Below are 14,882 nucleotides of genomic sequence, written 5' to 3' on the forward strand. Positions count from 1 at the left end.
CTCCTATAATATGGTTCAGAATGGATGGCTGAATTACTTAGATAAGCTGATCATAGTGCACAAAAAGAGTGATACAGCAGTCTGTTCTCCATCTGATCAGATTTAGAGAGATTTGCTACACACTGTTAATTATTTACAACTGCCTGTGAATAATTGCAGTCAGGTTGATCATATGAAGGAACACTGCCTGGAGACACAAATGGTCCCATATTACTCCCTGTTTCAGAAGGTAATGTTAGGATACAGGTAGTGGGACAGGCACAGAATTTAATTCCTTAGTCTAGAAGCAAATTACATTTCAAAATTAAATTTATTCATCTAATGCTTGATACAGTACTCTCATTAGCTCTAATCACACACGTCTTTTCTTTTTGTCACAGTTAATTTTTTTTTTTAATTTCTCCTCCCAGAAATTTAATGAACAGATCTGTTTCATCACTATCATCATCTTCCTGGAGTGCCTTCACAATCAGGTGACTGCAGACCCATATTCATTTTACTTTCTTTTCTTAGATGAAGACATAGGTGTGGACATTTGAATAAATAGTGACTCCTGAACTGTCTGTGAGGATGCTTGATCATTTGCTACAAACATACTGATACTACTGTAACTGCAGACATCCTCAATGTTGTTAGTTGCACTGTCCGCCTCCAGTTCACAATATGCTGGAGCTGGATCACTATCCCTGGAGGTGCCCCCATCATCTAACTGAAACATAAAATAAAGTGGTACACAAAACACCCAGGTTGATTTTAGTGAAGACTGTATAGAAATTATTCACTGAAAATTGCAATGAACAGAAATAAAACTTTATGACAGTTAACTTTTGTTTGTTTGAGCTGGCTGGCTGACCAACCTCAACTGTAGTTTCTTCCACACTTACTCATTACTTTACAACAGTACCACAAGCAATAATTGGAAAATAGACTGTAGTATATATTTATGCTGCCTGAACTGTCCCAATAAAATTAAAGTGTAATGTCATTGGAAATAAGGGCTTTACATATAAAACCAACAAACACATCACCCTCCAAAAATATAATCAAAGTAATGGGACCAGCGCGGGAGATTGGGGGTTTTTGCATGGGAACAAACTAAATATAAATACATACACGCACCATGATCCCAATCGACAGGAATCGGTCACTTCCCTTCACATACATGGCTCAACCGCATTTGTTGATACCACAAAATAAAAACATACTACTCCTAAAATTATAATCACACCACAATTATCGATACCACAAAACCAACACCTAAAACAACAAAAACTGGAATCGGACTCTTCTCTTGACCTATCTACGTCAACAGCAGCTCAAAAACCCAAAACACACATACCTACGACGACAAATTGGAATCGGACACATTCCATAATCTATATAGCTCAAATACTACTGACAATACCAAAAAATTGAAATCGGGTACTTCCCCTACAATACATAAATCAACCACTAGAGCCGATACCAAAACCTCAAGCACCAACACATGCAGTACATAACACCGACCCAACAACACACAAAAACCCCACCGAACATCAGAATACGTGAACAATAGACCCAAAAAGCGACTACTTACCACAAAAAAGTTCCAGCACTACACACTAGGTCAGCCACCCCAATCACACAGAGCTACAGCCTCAAACAAACAAACAAACAAACACAAACCACTGTGCAGGTGTCAAGATACAGAAATATAGAAACTGCAACTAGAGTTTTTTCCCAAGTGACAGTACTCCATAGTCGTAATTTCTTTCAAACAAGTACGTTCTAGCAATAAATTAACATTAGTCTGTTGATTCCAAAATGTGTAGAAACAGTTATACATACAAGTACTCAGTTGCCTTCGTTTTCCGTGGCACATAATGTTCCTCCAGGAATGGCAGATTTTTAAAATACCATAAACTTGGTGTGTATACCTAAAACAAAGGTGCAGCGATTTATTTATTTCGTTAGTAAATACTATAAAAACAAGCAGCGATTTATATCGCTAGTAAACGCTATAAAAACAACGTGCTGCGATTTACTTAGATCACTAGTAAATACAATATCATTATAACAGACAAATCTAAGAAAAATAAATACTTACATCATCTGTTCCTGATCTGGTTTTCATACTCTCTCTTCTCTTCTTGTTGTTGTCCATGTTGAACATGTTTCTCATATTGGAAAACTTTATCTGGCATTCCTTTGGGTCCTGTAACTGCGGCCAAACACTTTTCACTTTCTGGAACACTATACTTAGAGCTTCCGACCGGGAATGTTTATCATGATAGTTCTTGCATTTCACATTATGTAAGCACTGCTCTTCCTTGAATGCGTCTTTTAACACACACAATTTGTCATGTGTCCAGGCAGCCATATTTCTGCTTCTGAAGTTCTCACACTACTGAGTGGAGACGATCTGCCTGTGACGTAGGTGGTGTTCTTCCATCTCATTGGTCAACATTCAAACGCAAGTTCAGAATATCTGACATGCTAAACGTTGCTCTGCACATTCAGAAAGACTCCCCAACGTGCTTTTTCCATACTGTGATGTCAGAAACTCGGCACACTCAACGCTGGAGTGCACAGACCGTGTACCGACGGCTTTACAGATAACATTGGCGAGACTTACTGGGTGATAACTGCCCATCTCTAGATAGTGCTTACCCAGTTTCACCACTGGGACAGTGATACTTTGTCGCCATTGTGAAGGGAGCTCGCCCTCACTCCAGATGCAGTTAAAGATGGCAAGTATATGACGCTGAAAGTCCACTGATAGGTGCTTGATCATTTGCTTGTGGATGCGGTCTGCCCCTGGGGCTGTATCAGGACAGTGGGCTTGGGCACTGATGTATTCCCACTCACTGAATGGAGTGTTACATGGCTCCAGGTGGCATATAATAAAAGGTAATTGCTTTCACTCCAACCACTGTTTTAGAACATTAAAGGATAGACAAGAGGAAGTACATGGTATGTGGTTTGATGGCTGAAACTTAGTGCTCCAGCATTCTTGTTTTCATCATTTTATCAGGTGGCTGACGAGGGTACGCAGCCATTTCACAACACTGGGATGCTCCATCGATGGGAAGTGCTTATGACACTGTGGAGACTGCCTACAATCTATAATGGCTTCTGCAATTTCTGATGACCACAAAGGTACTGTCTTGTGCCAGGGCAGGCCTGAGGAACAGGAGATCGCTAAATCAGCTGCCAAATCAATGGAAGTGCCTCATTGGTATCTCCATGCAGAGGCGAGTCAAGGGCGACACCAGAAGCAAAAGCACCACAGAGATCTCGGCACGCATGCAGGGGAGTGATGCTGAGGAAGGGACAGGAAAATTGCGAAGTGGTCACTCCAGAAAGGTCATTCTGGACTTTCCTGTAGATGGATGGGAGAAGGCTGCAAATGGTAAGGTCAATGGCCAAGAAATTTCCATGCACCACACTGAAGGGTATGGGGGTACAAGCATTCAAGAGGCAAAGGTCAAGTTCAACCAGTAAGTTTGCAAGATCTATACAGAGTGTCTAGAATATAAGGGCAAATTCTTCCTGACACCATGTCATAGGTAGCCAGATAATTGTAATACCCCCAATATCCACAAAGGGCTGGAGTTCACACTATTGGAAACCAAGTCTCCTGAAGGGCAATGCAAGGCAGGGGAAGTGCTTAAAAGATTTAACTCTGCCAAATGGTGGAAAAACTGCTTTGATTCCCCTGGAGGATAATGTTTATGTACTGTGAGGCCATGAAGAGACCAACGAAGCTACTTATGCTGATACATAGGTTCCATGTTCCATTGTGTAATGTGAACTATGGCCTCAGAGGCTGTCAGAATCTCCAACTTAAATAAACAGACAGGGTGTTGTGGCATGGGGGCCACCGGAAAGTCCTTCTTCTTGGAGGAATTTTTTTTTTGTCTTTTCTCCCCTTAGAGGATTTTTATGATGGCAAGGGCTTCTCTTAATCAGTTTCACATAAAGATGATGACTGCAACCCTGTTACAAGCAGCCTGTGGCTCCTTTAGCTGCTGACTGGCGTCTTGTTGTAGACTGGCGGAAATCTTGGAAGGAAATGTCCTGGGCGACCCCTTCCTGGCAATATAAGCCGGAGGAAGGTGATTCATCTCCAGCTGGGAGGTGGAGACCAATGTCCCTAGAGGACGGGAGGCCATCAATCCCAGAGTATGTGTGAGGGAAGCAGGAAGAGGAGAGTCCCTAACCACCAGGAGAACAAGACCTGGTTGTGCAGCCCAGAGGGCCCGCTGTGGGAGGTGTAATGGGCATGAGTACCACTGGCAAAGGGGCTGACACTGTCGCAGCTGTAGCATAGAACATATCGTACGTGCTGGGTGCAACCACTTTTACTTCTTTTAAGCCTGTTGGTAAGCAAGTTTGTCCAGTCTTTTATTCTCATATCTTCTTCACTCTCTGGGAAACAGTGCTATCTTGTGTGTGTGTGGTGGGGCGGGAGGGGGGGGGGGTGTTTTCTGCAGATGACACAGATGGAGGGAGGGGAACAAGGACCATTTGCATGCAGCACTTGTCCACAAGCTCTAGACAGGGCTAGTGCTGCAGCACTAAAATATGTAGCTAAATTTCAGACATGAGGGGGGAGGGTGTGAAGAGAACATATGGTTTATACCACAATGGTATACCATCACGTGAACATTTTCAGGCAACGAATTGCCCTCAGAGGCCAAGATGAAGGCTCCAGTAGTGACCCTATTGTCCTTTGGCCCCCTACGTACACGATGGACAAATTGTACACCCCATCACTCCAGGATCACGCCCAGATTGTGAGAGCAGGTCTCAGCAAGAAATGATGCCCTGGCCAATATTAAGACTTATGGGAAACAACAGTCACTGGGACATCACGCAGCTTATTACAAGTGAGCAGTGGCTGTGGCTGGGTAGGGTACACTGCTTTGATTAAAATTAACCCACTCTTCATTTTGTAAATGGCTGCAACCTCCTCAAACTTGCCCTCTATAGTTTCTACATAGAATAAAAGCTTTGTGGCCAAGAATGAATCCCCATCAGTCCTTGTGCAAACTACGTATTGCAGGGAGTATTCTTCTGCTTGCTGCTTAGCTCTACATTCCTTCCATTGTATAACCATGGAAGGGGCTATTTTAGGGTCATACTTGTCAGCACTGAAAGAGGATTGTCCTTTCACAGAGACTGCTGTGGCTGTATTGCCAATAGCAGGAGATAACTTCATCCGCTTCATTTGCAGCTCATCTACCATGGTGCCACCCAATCAGAACGTGGGCTCTCCCTATGGGTGCCACCTAGCCTAGGCAATGGCTACCTGGCCAGTAATCCATTGCTTGGAGTCCCTGTGTACCTGACATCATGGGCACATATACCTTGGAATAGATGGGGAATTTTCAGCTCAGGCACCAACAGTGTGATGCCTGTGTGGTCAGGCGGCTACCACTGTACAAGGTACTTCAGGAGCCGCGACCACAATCGCGACCATGACAGAATGGCTACCATGCTTGGTTTTGACTATATTAACTTATTAAAGGTTGGATGGGGTATACAGGGACCAAACTACAGGGTCATCGGTCCCCTTTTCCTGATGCAAACAAGGCTCAATATAAAGCAACACTCAAAGTACATTTGGGAAAGTAAGAGGAGGAAAAGGAATGGGGAACCACACCTAAAAATAAATGAATCGAACGAATAAAAAATGGGCAACATGTTCACAACAAGCAAAAGTAGAAGAAGGCATTACAGCCATAGAGAGATGGACTGGGCTGGCTGATCACAAGGATAAAAGACGATGAGCCAGCCACTCTGCAACACATTAAAATGTCCACCCCAAAAAGGCAAGGCAAGCTGAACACATGTAGGGAAAAGACGAACACGAAGGCAAACAAATGCAAGAAAGGGTGACAGAGTTAAAATGGAGGGCAGGTGGAGGCCTCAGAGAAAAGGCCAAATGCCCACCCTTAGATGGTATGATAAGAACCCTCTCACGAATAAAACATAAAACTAAATCTGCTGTTGGGGCATTGTCACCCAACACCAAAGGTAGGGTGCTGGGAAGGTTAAAAGTCCGCCGCAAAGTGACTAAAATTGGGCAGTCCAGCAAGATGTGAGAGACAGAAGGGAGCCACAGTGACACCAAGGTGGGTCCTCGCCACGGAGGAGGTCACCATGTGTTATCCATGTATGGCCAATGCGGAGCCAGCAAAAGACAACAGATTCCCTGCAAGTGGCTCACATGGATGACCGCCACACATTAGTCGTCTCCTTTACAGCATGGAGTTTACTTGGTGTACTCAGGGTGTGCCATTCTGTATCCCATTTCGTGAAAACTTTGTGGTGGAAGACCAATAGCAAGTCGGTCTCCAGCAAGCCAGTCTTCAGAGATGGTTTACTGGCGGCCTGTTTGGCCAGGCGGTCAGCTAGTTCATTGTCTGGTATCCCAACATGTCCTGGGATCCATATGAATGTCGCTGAGCATCCATTGGTGCAGAGGGCACAAAGAGACTCCTGGATTAACAGTACCAAAGGATGCCTAGGGAAGCACTGGTTGAGAGCTTGTAGGCCGCCTAAGGTGACACTGCAAATGAAGAAGGACTCATCAGAGCAGCAGCAGATATGATCAAGCGCGTGATAAATGGCAACTAACTCTTCAGTGGAAATGCTGCAGCCATCCAGCAAGGAGTGTTGTTCAGTATGGCCAATGTGAGCGTAAGCGAAGCCAACAAAACCGTCGGCCAGTGATTCATCTGTGTACATTATTTCTGAGCCCTCAAACTCGCCAAGAAGAGAGAGAGTATGCTGGCGCATGGCTGTAGATTGGTCTTGAGTCTTTGGGGCCTTGCAATACATCCAGCTGAAGCTGTGGCTGAGGTATGGACCATGGAGGTGTACAGAAGTGGACCTACAAGAAAGGTGATAAGGAAGAAGTGTCGAGTTCATGAAGAAATGACTGGACAAAAACGATGAAGGGATACCCAGTTGTGGGCCGCCATTGAGGGAAATGGACCACCGTGTTGGGGAAAAGACAACGGTAATTTGGATGGCAAGACGAACTATGTATGTGGGCAGTATAATTTGCAAGCAATAGTTGCTGCCAGAGCTTCAATGGAGGAACGCCAGCTTCCACAAGGAATCTGTTCATGGGGCTCGATCGGAAGGCTCCTGTCACAAGTTGCACTCTACAGTGGTGGAGAGGGTCTAGTAGACTCAGTGCAGAGCGTGCTGCTGAACCATACACCACCTCCCATAATCAATGTGGGACTGTACGAGGGCTTCGTGCAAGTAAAGCCGTGTATGACGATCGGCACCACAATCGGTGTGGCTCAGGCATCAAATAAGATTAAGGTGGCGCCAGCATTTGTCCTTAAGATGACGACGATGGGGAAGCCAACTTAAATGGGCATCTAAGACCAGTCCCAGAAAGCAGTAAGTATCCACTACATCTAGGAGATGGTCATCGAGGTAACGTTCTGGATGGGGGTGGGTGGAACGTTGACAGAAGTGCATGACAAGTTTTGGGGGCCGAAAACTGAAAACTGTGAGTGAGGGCCCAAGACTGCACCTTCCGTATAGCTCCCTGCAGCCGGTGTTCAGCCGCAACAGTAGAAGAGGAGCACAACAAAGTACAAAAATTGTCAGCATATAAGAGGGGATAGATTGACAATCCTACTGCTAATGCAAGACCATTGACGACAATTAAAAAGAGTGGGACACTCAGGACAGAGCCCTGTGGTCACTACCACTCAAGTCTTCATGTGATTTCCAGGGGATATATGGGAGAAGGCCAGGACTGCAAACCAAGACATCAATGGCCGAATATGTGCCATATGCCACAGTGAAATGTGTGGGGGCACCTGTATTTAGGAGGCAAAGGTCGAGGTAAGTTAGTAGGTCCTCAACATCTTTGCCACAACCATTAACCTTGGCACCACCCCAAAAAGGATTATGGGCATTAAAATCACCTAGAAGGAGAAAAGGTGGGAGGCGTTACGAAATGAGTGCAGCCAAAACATGGGGTGGTGCTTCACCATCTGAAGGGAGACAGATGTTACAGATTACAAATACCTGTGTTGTCCTCACTCTGACAGCCACAGCTTCTAAAAGTGTTTGAAGGGGCCCAGGTTCACTACAGACAGAGGTAAGGACGAAAATGCATACTCCACCTGACTGTCTGTCACAGGCAAGACGGTTTTTTCAACCACTGACTGGTGTCCATTGGACCCTGGATGCAGCGTACGTACGCAGTCTCTACATGTGGTGCTGGAAGGGCAATGGGAGGACATGTGCCCAAATTTCCAGCACTTAAAGCACTGCATTACACTAAACAGATACAGAAGGATTAGGCTGCAGTAGGAACTGGGAGATGAAGAAGCTTGCACAGGATAGAGTAGCATGGAGAGCTGCATCAACCAGTCTCAGGACTGAAGACCACAACAACAACAAAGCACTGCATAGGGGGAGGAACATAGGGTTTGATGTCACATTGGTACACCATCACTTTTTCAGGTAATGATCACCCTCAAAGGCCAAGATGAAGGCACCAATGGCAGCTCTACTGTCTTTGGGTACCCTGTGAACATGCCACATGAAATGAACATCCCACCATTCTAAACTGGTACACAGCTTGTCATCGGACTGTAACAGGCGGTCGTGATGAAAAATAATTCCCCGGACCATATTGAGGCTTTTGTGGGGAGCGACCAAAACAGGAGTATCACCCAGCTTGTCACAGGCGAGTAACACCCAGGACTGGCTTGGGGATGCCATCTGAATCAAAAGTGACCCATTGTGCATTTTGAACAGCAATCACTTCCCCAAACTTATCCTCTAGGTGCTCAACAGAAAACAGAGGCTTTGTCTCCAAAAGGAGTACCCATCAGTTCAACTGCAAACTCAGTAATGTGGCAAATTTGGATCCAGTTGCTCTGAAGCCCTAGGTTCCTCCCTTAGGTGTTGCTAGGGAGGGGAACAATTTAGGGTCATACCTGTCGGCATTTAAATCAACCTTCCCTTTCTTGGAGACTGCTGGAGATATTCAGTCCCCAGCAAAAGATGACAGTCTGCTTCATTGTGGGTCATCCACCCTGATGCCACCCACTCCAATCAGGGATGTCCCCACAGGTGACACTCAGCCACAGCAAAGGCCACCTGGTATGATGGCTGTTGCCAGGAGTCCGGATGCCCCATGAAGACAGGCATCTACTCTTTGGCATATGTGGGGAGTATACAGCTCAGGCATCAGCAGTGAGATTTCTGTGTTGGCAGGGGCTACCACCAAATGGGTACATGATGGTCCCACCACAGCAGACTGGCTACCGTGCTGGAGATTGGGTACAGAGAAATCCAATATTGTGATGGGGGCGAAAGAGGACAGGAGACAACAAAAGATGACATACCCCAGAAAGTGTCATCGCCCAAATAGTTGAACTGCAGGTGGAGATGCAAAGCCATGAGGAGAAGAGGTTCAGGAGATCAAATCTCGTAGAACTATGGATAACTGGGCACCATGTAAGGTGTCCTTCCCCACTGGCCTGCACTTCTGTAGAAGTTGGAAAAGGGTAGGTCAAACCATGAAATAGGACCTGAACTTATAGGGCCGAAAAGTGTGAGACTCCTTTTAGTCGCCTCTTACGACAGGTAGGATTATCTTGGTCCTATTCTAACCCCCGGACGTGGAGGGGGACACTTATTAAAGGCAAGGGTGCAAAGGTGGAGCATAAACCACATTGGGTGACCTTTCCTGCATGATCCACACTTCTGGAGAATTTTGGAAATTGCTAGCAAGTCAAGTCCAACAACGAGGACCCTGTATTTACACTCCTGGAAATTGAAATAAGAACACCGTGAATTCATTGTCCCAGGAAGGGGAAACTTTATTGACACATTCCTGGGGTCAGATACATCACATGATCACACTGACAGAACCACAGGCACATAGACACAGGCAACAGAGCATGCACAATGTCGGCACTAGTACAGTGTATATCCACCTTTCGCAGCAATGCAGGCTGCTATTCTCCCATGGAGACGATCGTAGAGATGCTGGATGTAATCCTGTGGAACGGCTTGCGATGCCGTTTCCACCTGGCGCCTCAGTTGGACCAGCGTTCGTGCTGGACGTGCAGACCGCGTGAGACGACGCTTCATCCAGTCCCAAACATGCTCAATGGGGGACAGATCCGGAGACCTTGCTGGCCAGGGTAGTTGACTTACACCTTCTAGAGCACGTTGGGTGGCACGGGATACATGCGGACGTGCACTGTCCGGTTGGAACAGCAAGTTCCCTTGCCGGTCTAGGAATGGTAGAACGATGGGTTCGATGACGGTTTGGATGTACCGTGCACTATTCAGTGTCCCCTCGACGATCACCAGTGGTGTACGGCTAGTGTAGGAGATCGCTCCCCACACCATGATGACGGGTGTTGGCCCTGTGTGCCTCGGTCGTATGCAGTCCTGATTGTGGCACTCACCTGCACGGCGCCAAACACGCATACGACCATCATTGGCACCAAGGCAGAAGCGACTCTCATCGCTGAAGACGACACGTCTCCATTCGTCCCTCCATTCACGCCTGTCGCGACACCACTGGAGGCGGGCTGCACGATGTTGGGGCGTGAGCGGAAGACGGCCTAACGGTGTGCGGGACCGTAGCCCAGCTTCATGGAGACGGTTGCGAATGGTCCTCGCCGATACCCCAGGAGCAACAGTGTCCCTAATTTGCTGGGAAGTGGCGGTGCGGTCCCCTACGGCACTGCGTAGGATCCTACGGTCTTGGCGTGCATCCGTGCGTCGCTGCGGTCCGGTCCCAAGCCGACGGGCACGTGCACCTTCCGCCGACCACTGGCGACAACATCGATGTACTGTGGAGACCTCACGCCCCACGTGTTGAGCAATTCGGCGGTACGTCCACCCGGCCTCCCGCATGCCCACTATACGCCCTCGCTCAAAGTCCGTCAACTGCACATACGGTTCACGTCCACGCTGTCGCGGCATGCTACCAGTGTTAAAGACTGCGATGGAGCTCCGTATGCCACGGCAAACTGGCTGACACTGACGGCGGCGGTGCACAAATGCTGCGCAGCTAGCGTCATTCGACGGCCAACACCGCGGTTACTGGTGTGTCCGCTGTGCCGTGCGTGTGATCATTGCTTGTACAGCCCTCTCGCAGTGTCCGGAGCAAGTATGGTGGGTCTGACACACCGGTGTCAATGTGTTCTTTTTTCCATTTCCAGGAGTGTATTTAATGAAAAGTTGTAGAAAATGCTAGAAGTGGAAACTCGTGTCCCAATGACAAACCAGGTCCAAGTAGAGTCTGCACCAAGAAAACCATCTGATGGAGAGGCAGAGGGGGAAATGGATCATAGAAATGTAAGCTTGCAGTAAAAGAAAGGAAGTACTACTCCAAAGGCTGGGGCCCCATGCTAGCCAAGCACATAGTCACTAAAGAGTTGTGAGCCACCAGGGGGCAGATAGAGAGGATAGCAGGACAAAGAACAGCGATGCAGGAGGTTGGAATTGGAATAACTACATGACCAGGAAAAGCCAAATACTCAACTAGTTTTCCTTAATTAAGAGAAATTTGTTAACATCGAGTATAGATTTAGGTGTCAGGAAGTCGTTTCTGAAAGTATTTGTATGGAGTGTAGCCATGTATGGAAGTGAAACATGGACAGTAACTAGTTTGGACAAGAAGAGAATAGAAGCTTTCGAAATGTGGTGCTACAGGAGAATGCTGAAGATTAGATGGGTAGATCACATAACTAATGAGGAGGTGTTGAATAGGATTGGGGAGAAGAGAAGCTTGTGGCACAACTTGACTAGAAGAAGGGATCAGTTGGTAGGACATGTTCTGAGGCATCAAGGGATCACCAATTTAGTATTGGAGGACAGCATGGAGGGTAAAAATCATAAAGGGAGACCAAGAGATGACTACACTAAACAGATTCAGAAGGATGTAGGTTGCAGTAGGTACTGGGAGATGATGAAGCTTCCACAGAATAGAGTAGCATGGAGAGCTGCATCAAACCAGTCTCTGGACTGAAGACAACAATAACAACAACAAGATTTCACGACAACTTTCTCCTCCTCTCAAATATCACAGCCATGTTACTGATGTAGTGGATTACGGAGGCTTTATCAACTATAAAATTGCTCATTTAATGTCTAAATTTGATTGTGGAATTGTCCTAAATTTGTACAAATAAAAATAAATAATATGGTTTTGATTGCACCACTAGCAATCCTCCAGAACTCTCAGGAAAGAGCGTACTCTATGCCATCTACGAAGATACTCTGCAAGCCCTTACATGGTGTGGCATTAAGGGTATCCTGTATCACTACTAGTCATTTCCTTTAATGCTCCACTCCCAAACACAACCTCGAAAAACAACACTCTGTACTAAATTCCTCCGTATGAGCCCTAATTACTCATATGTTATCTTCGTGGTCTGCGTGTGCAATGTATGTCAGCAGCAGTAGAATAGTCTGGCAGTCAGCTTCAAATGATTGTTCTACAATTTTTTTCAATAGTGTTTCTCAAAAAGAATGTCACCTTCCCTGCAGGGATTCCCATTTGAGTTCCCAAAGCCTCTCATTAACACTCGTTTTGTTTGAACCTACCAGTAACAAATCAATCAGCCTGCCTCTGAATTGCTTCAATGTATTACTTCAATCTGATCCAGTACGGGTCCCAAACATTCAAGAATAGACCCGACCAGCATCCTATATGCAGTCTGCTTTACAGGTGAACCATTATCTTCTAAAATTCTTCCAATAAAGTGAAGTCGATCATTATCACCCCTAATACAGTTCTCACACGTTTGTTCCATCTCATATTGCTTTGCAACTTTCCACTCTGATATTTAAATACCTTGACTGCATCAAGCAGGACACTACCAATACTATTTTCAAAAATTACAGGTTTATTCTTCCCATTAATTCATATTAACTTACATTTTTCCACATTTAGAGCTATCTGCCATCCATCACATCAATCAGAAATTTTTTCTTAGTTGTCTAGCATCCTCCTACAGTCACTCACCCTTGACACCTTACCGTACACCACACCATCATCAGCAAGTAACCACAGTTTGCTGACCACCCAGTCCATCAAATCATTTACACATATAGAAAACAGCAACAGACCTATCACACTTCCCTTGAGCAATCTTGATGATACCCTTGCCATCGAGAACTTCATACTGGGTTCGATTAAGCCACTCACATATCTGTGAACTTATTCCACATTGCTCATACTTTCTTTACCAGCCTGCAATGCCTTCCAGAAATCTAGAAGTATGGACTCTGCCTGTTGTAGTTCATTCATACTTCATAGTATATAATGTGAGAAAAAGCCAAGTTGAGTTTCACATAAGCGATGCTTTCTAAAACCATGCTGATTCATGGTCATAGGCTTCTCAGTATCAAGAAAGTTTAATATAATCAAACTGAGAATATGTTCAAGGACTCTGCAGCAAACTGAAGTTAGGAATATTGGGCTGTTATTTTGTGGGTCTGTTCTTTTACCCGTCTCATATACTGCAGTCACCAGTGCATTTTTCCCCTCACTTGCATATTTGTTCTGGGTGAGAGATTCATGACAACTGTAGGCTAGGTAAGTGGCCAACACTGTTCAGTGCTCTTTGTAAAAACCAACTGGGATTCTATCCAGATATGGTGATTTATTTGCTTTAAAATCTTTCAGTTGTTTCTCTAGGCCAGGGATGCTTATTACTATGTCATACATATGTGAGTCTGACCCAGTGTCAAATGATGGTATGTTTGCACGATTCTCCCATGGAATGATTTCTCGAACACAAAATTTAAAACTTTGGCTTTCGTTTTACTATCTTCATATGTCACACCAGAGTGATCAACAAAGGACTGAATGAAACCCATGGTTATTGTAATATTAACCCAAAACCAGAGAACAGGGTGTATACGTGGACAAGGAAAAAAAAAAAAATACCCGGATTTACCGGTTAAAAATACACTTTCTCCCAAGTTAAAACATACTTTTTCCCTGATAACTCACAGTATACTTTCTCTCGGAACTGTATAACTTATAAGTCCTTTAAATGATTATGGTTTTATACACGGGAGTATAATTTCCTGGAGCTTTAGAAAAGTAAACACAGGGGAAAAAACGCGTTCTCGAAAGATCTTTGATGTGCAGCAACATGTACACTGCACATTTTCATATTACGAAAGTATAAATTCAAATTCCACCAAACACTGCATGTTGCTTTCCGAAGCACTGAAATCGAGATTGCGATGTCCTTTTGTAAGCCTTGTTCGAGGAAATGTAAAACATGTTATTTGGTCATAAGTGCCTCGCCTCCTCACACAGTAGTCTTCCATCGCACGTCACTGTACATCGCTCTGTGGAATTGAAACATGTATATTTTGTAATGGATGCTCATGTCACGTGATCTCGCAAGCTGATGACAGCGGGTATTCAGAGCTTAGGACACGTGATGCGGTCACCCAATAGCAACATCACTGTTAAGTAGTGCAAACACACAACCAGAAAAAGTTAATGGTTTAAATTATTATACATAGTGTTGCTACATGAAATGCAAAGCTTTCACATATAATATCAGTCTGTAAGATTAATACATTGCAAGACAAGCCAAGCTTTCACATAAAACATTGGTCTTTTATGCGCATATTACAATTTAAGATACATCACAAAAATGTGCCCATAAAATTTTTAACGACGACATAAATGTCTGATCTTCTGGGCTCGACATTCATCTAAATGGCTTGTCATCAAAGAGTTGATTTTTAAATGAGAGTCAAACGCTCTGTTATTTAAGAAATTCATCGTACATTATCGCACATAGCTCTGTTGTAACTGCCAGAATGGTACTTTGATGGTAACACTTTTCAAACCACCATTCGGA

At 45.0% G+C, this 14,882-nt stretch overlaps 1 long non-coding RNA gene across 1 annotated transcript; it reads right to left on the reverse strand.

The window, feature by feature from the left end:
- Positions 1-384: 384 nt before the first annotated feature.
- LOC126213326 (uncharacterized) lies at positions 385-5,426 on the reverse strand. Its single transcript, XR_007541143.1, has 2 exons — positions 2,087-5,426; positions 385-1,916 (listed from the first exon to the last, which is right to left on the reverse strand). It is a non-coding gene; the product is annotated as an uncharacterized LOC126213326 (long non-coding RNA).
- Positions 5,427-14,882: the final 9,456 nt, after the last annotated feature.

Source organism: Schistocerca nitens, chromosome 11, assembly GCF_023898315.1.
Source record: "Schistocerca nitens isolate TAMUIC-IGC-003100 chromosome 11, iqSchNite1.1, whole genome shotgun sequence".
Classification (NCBI taxonomy): domain Eukaryota; kingdom Metazoa; phylum Arthropoda; class Insecta; order Orthoptera; family Acrididae; genus Schistocerca; species Schistocerca nitens.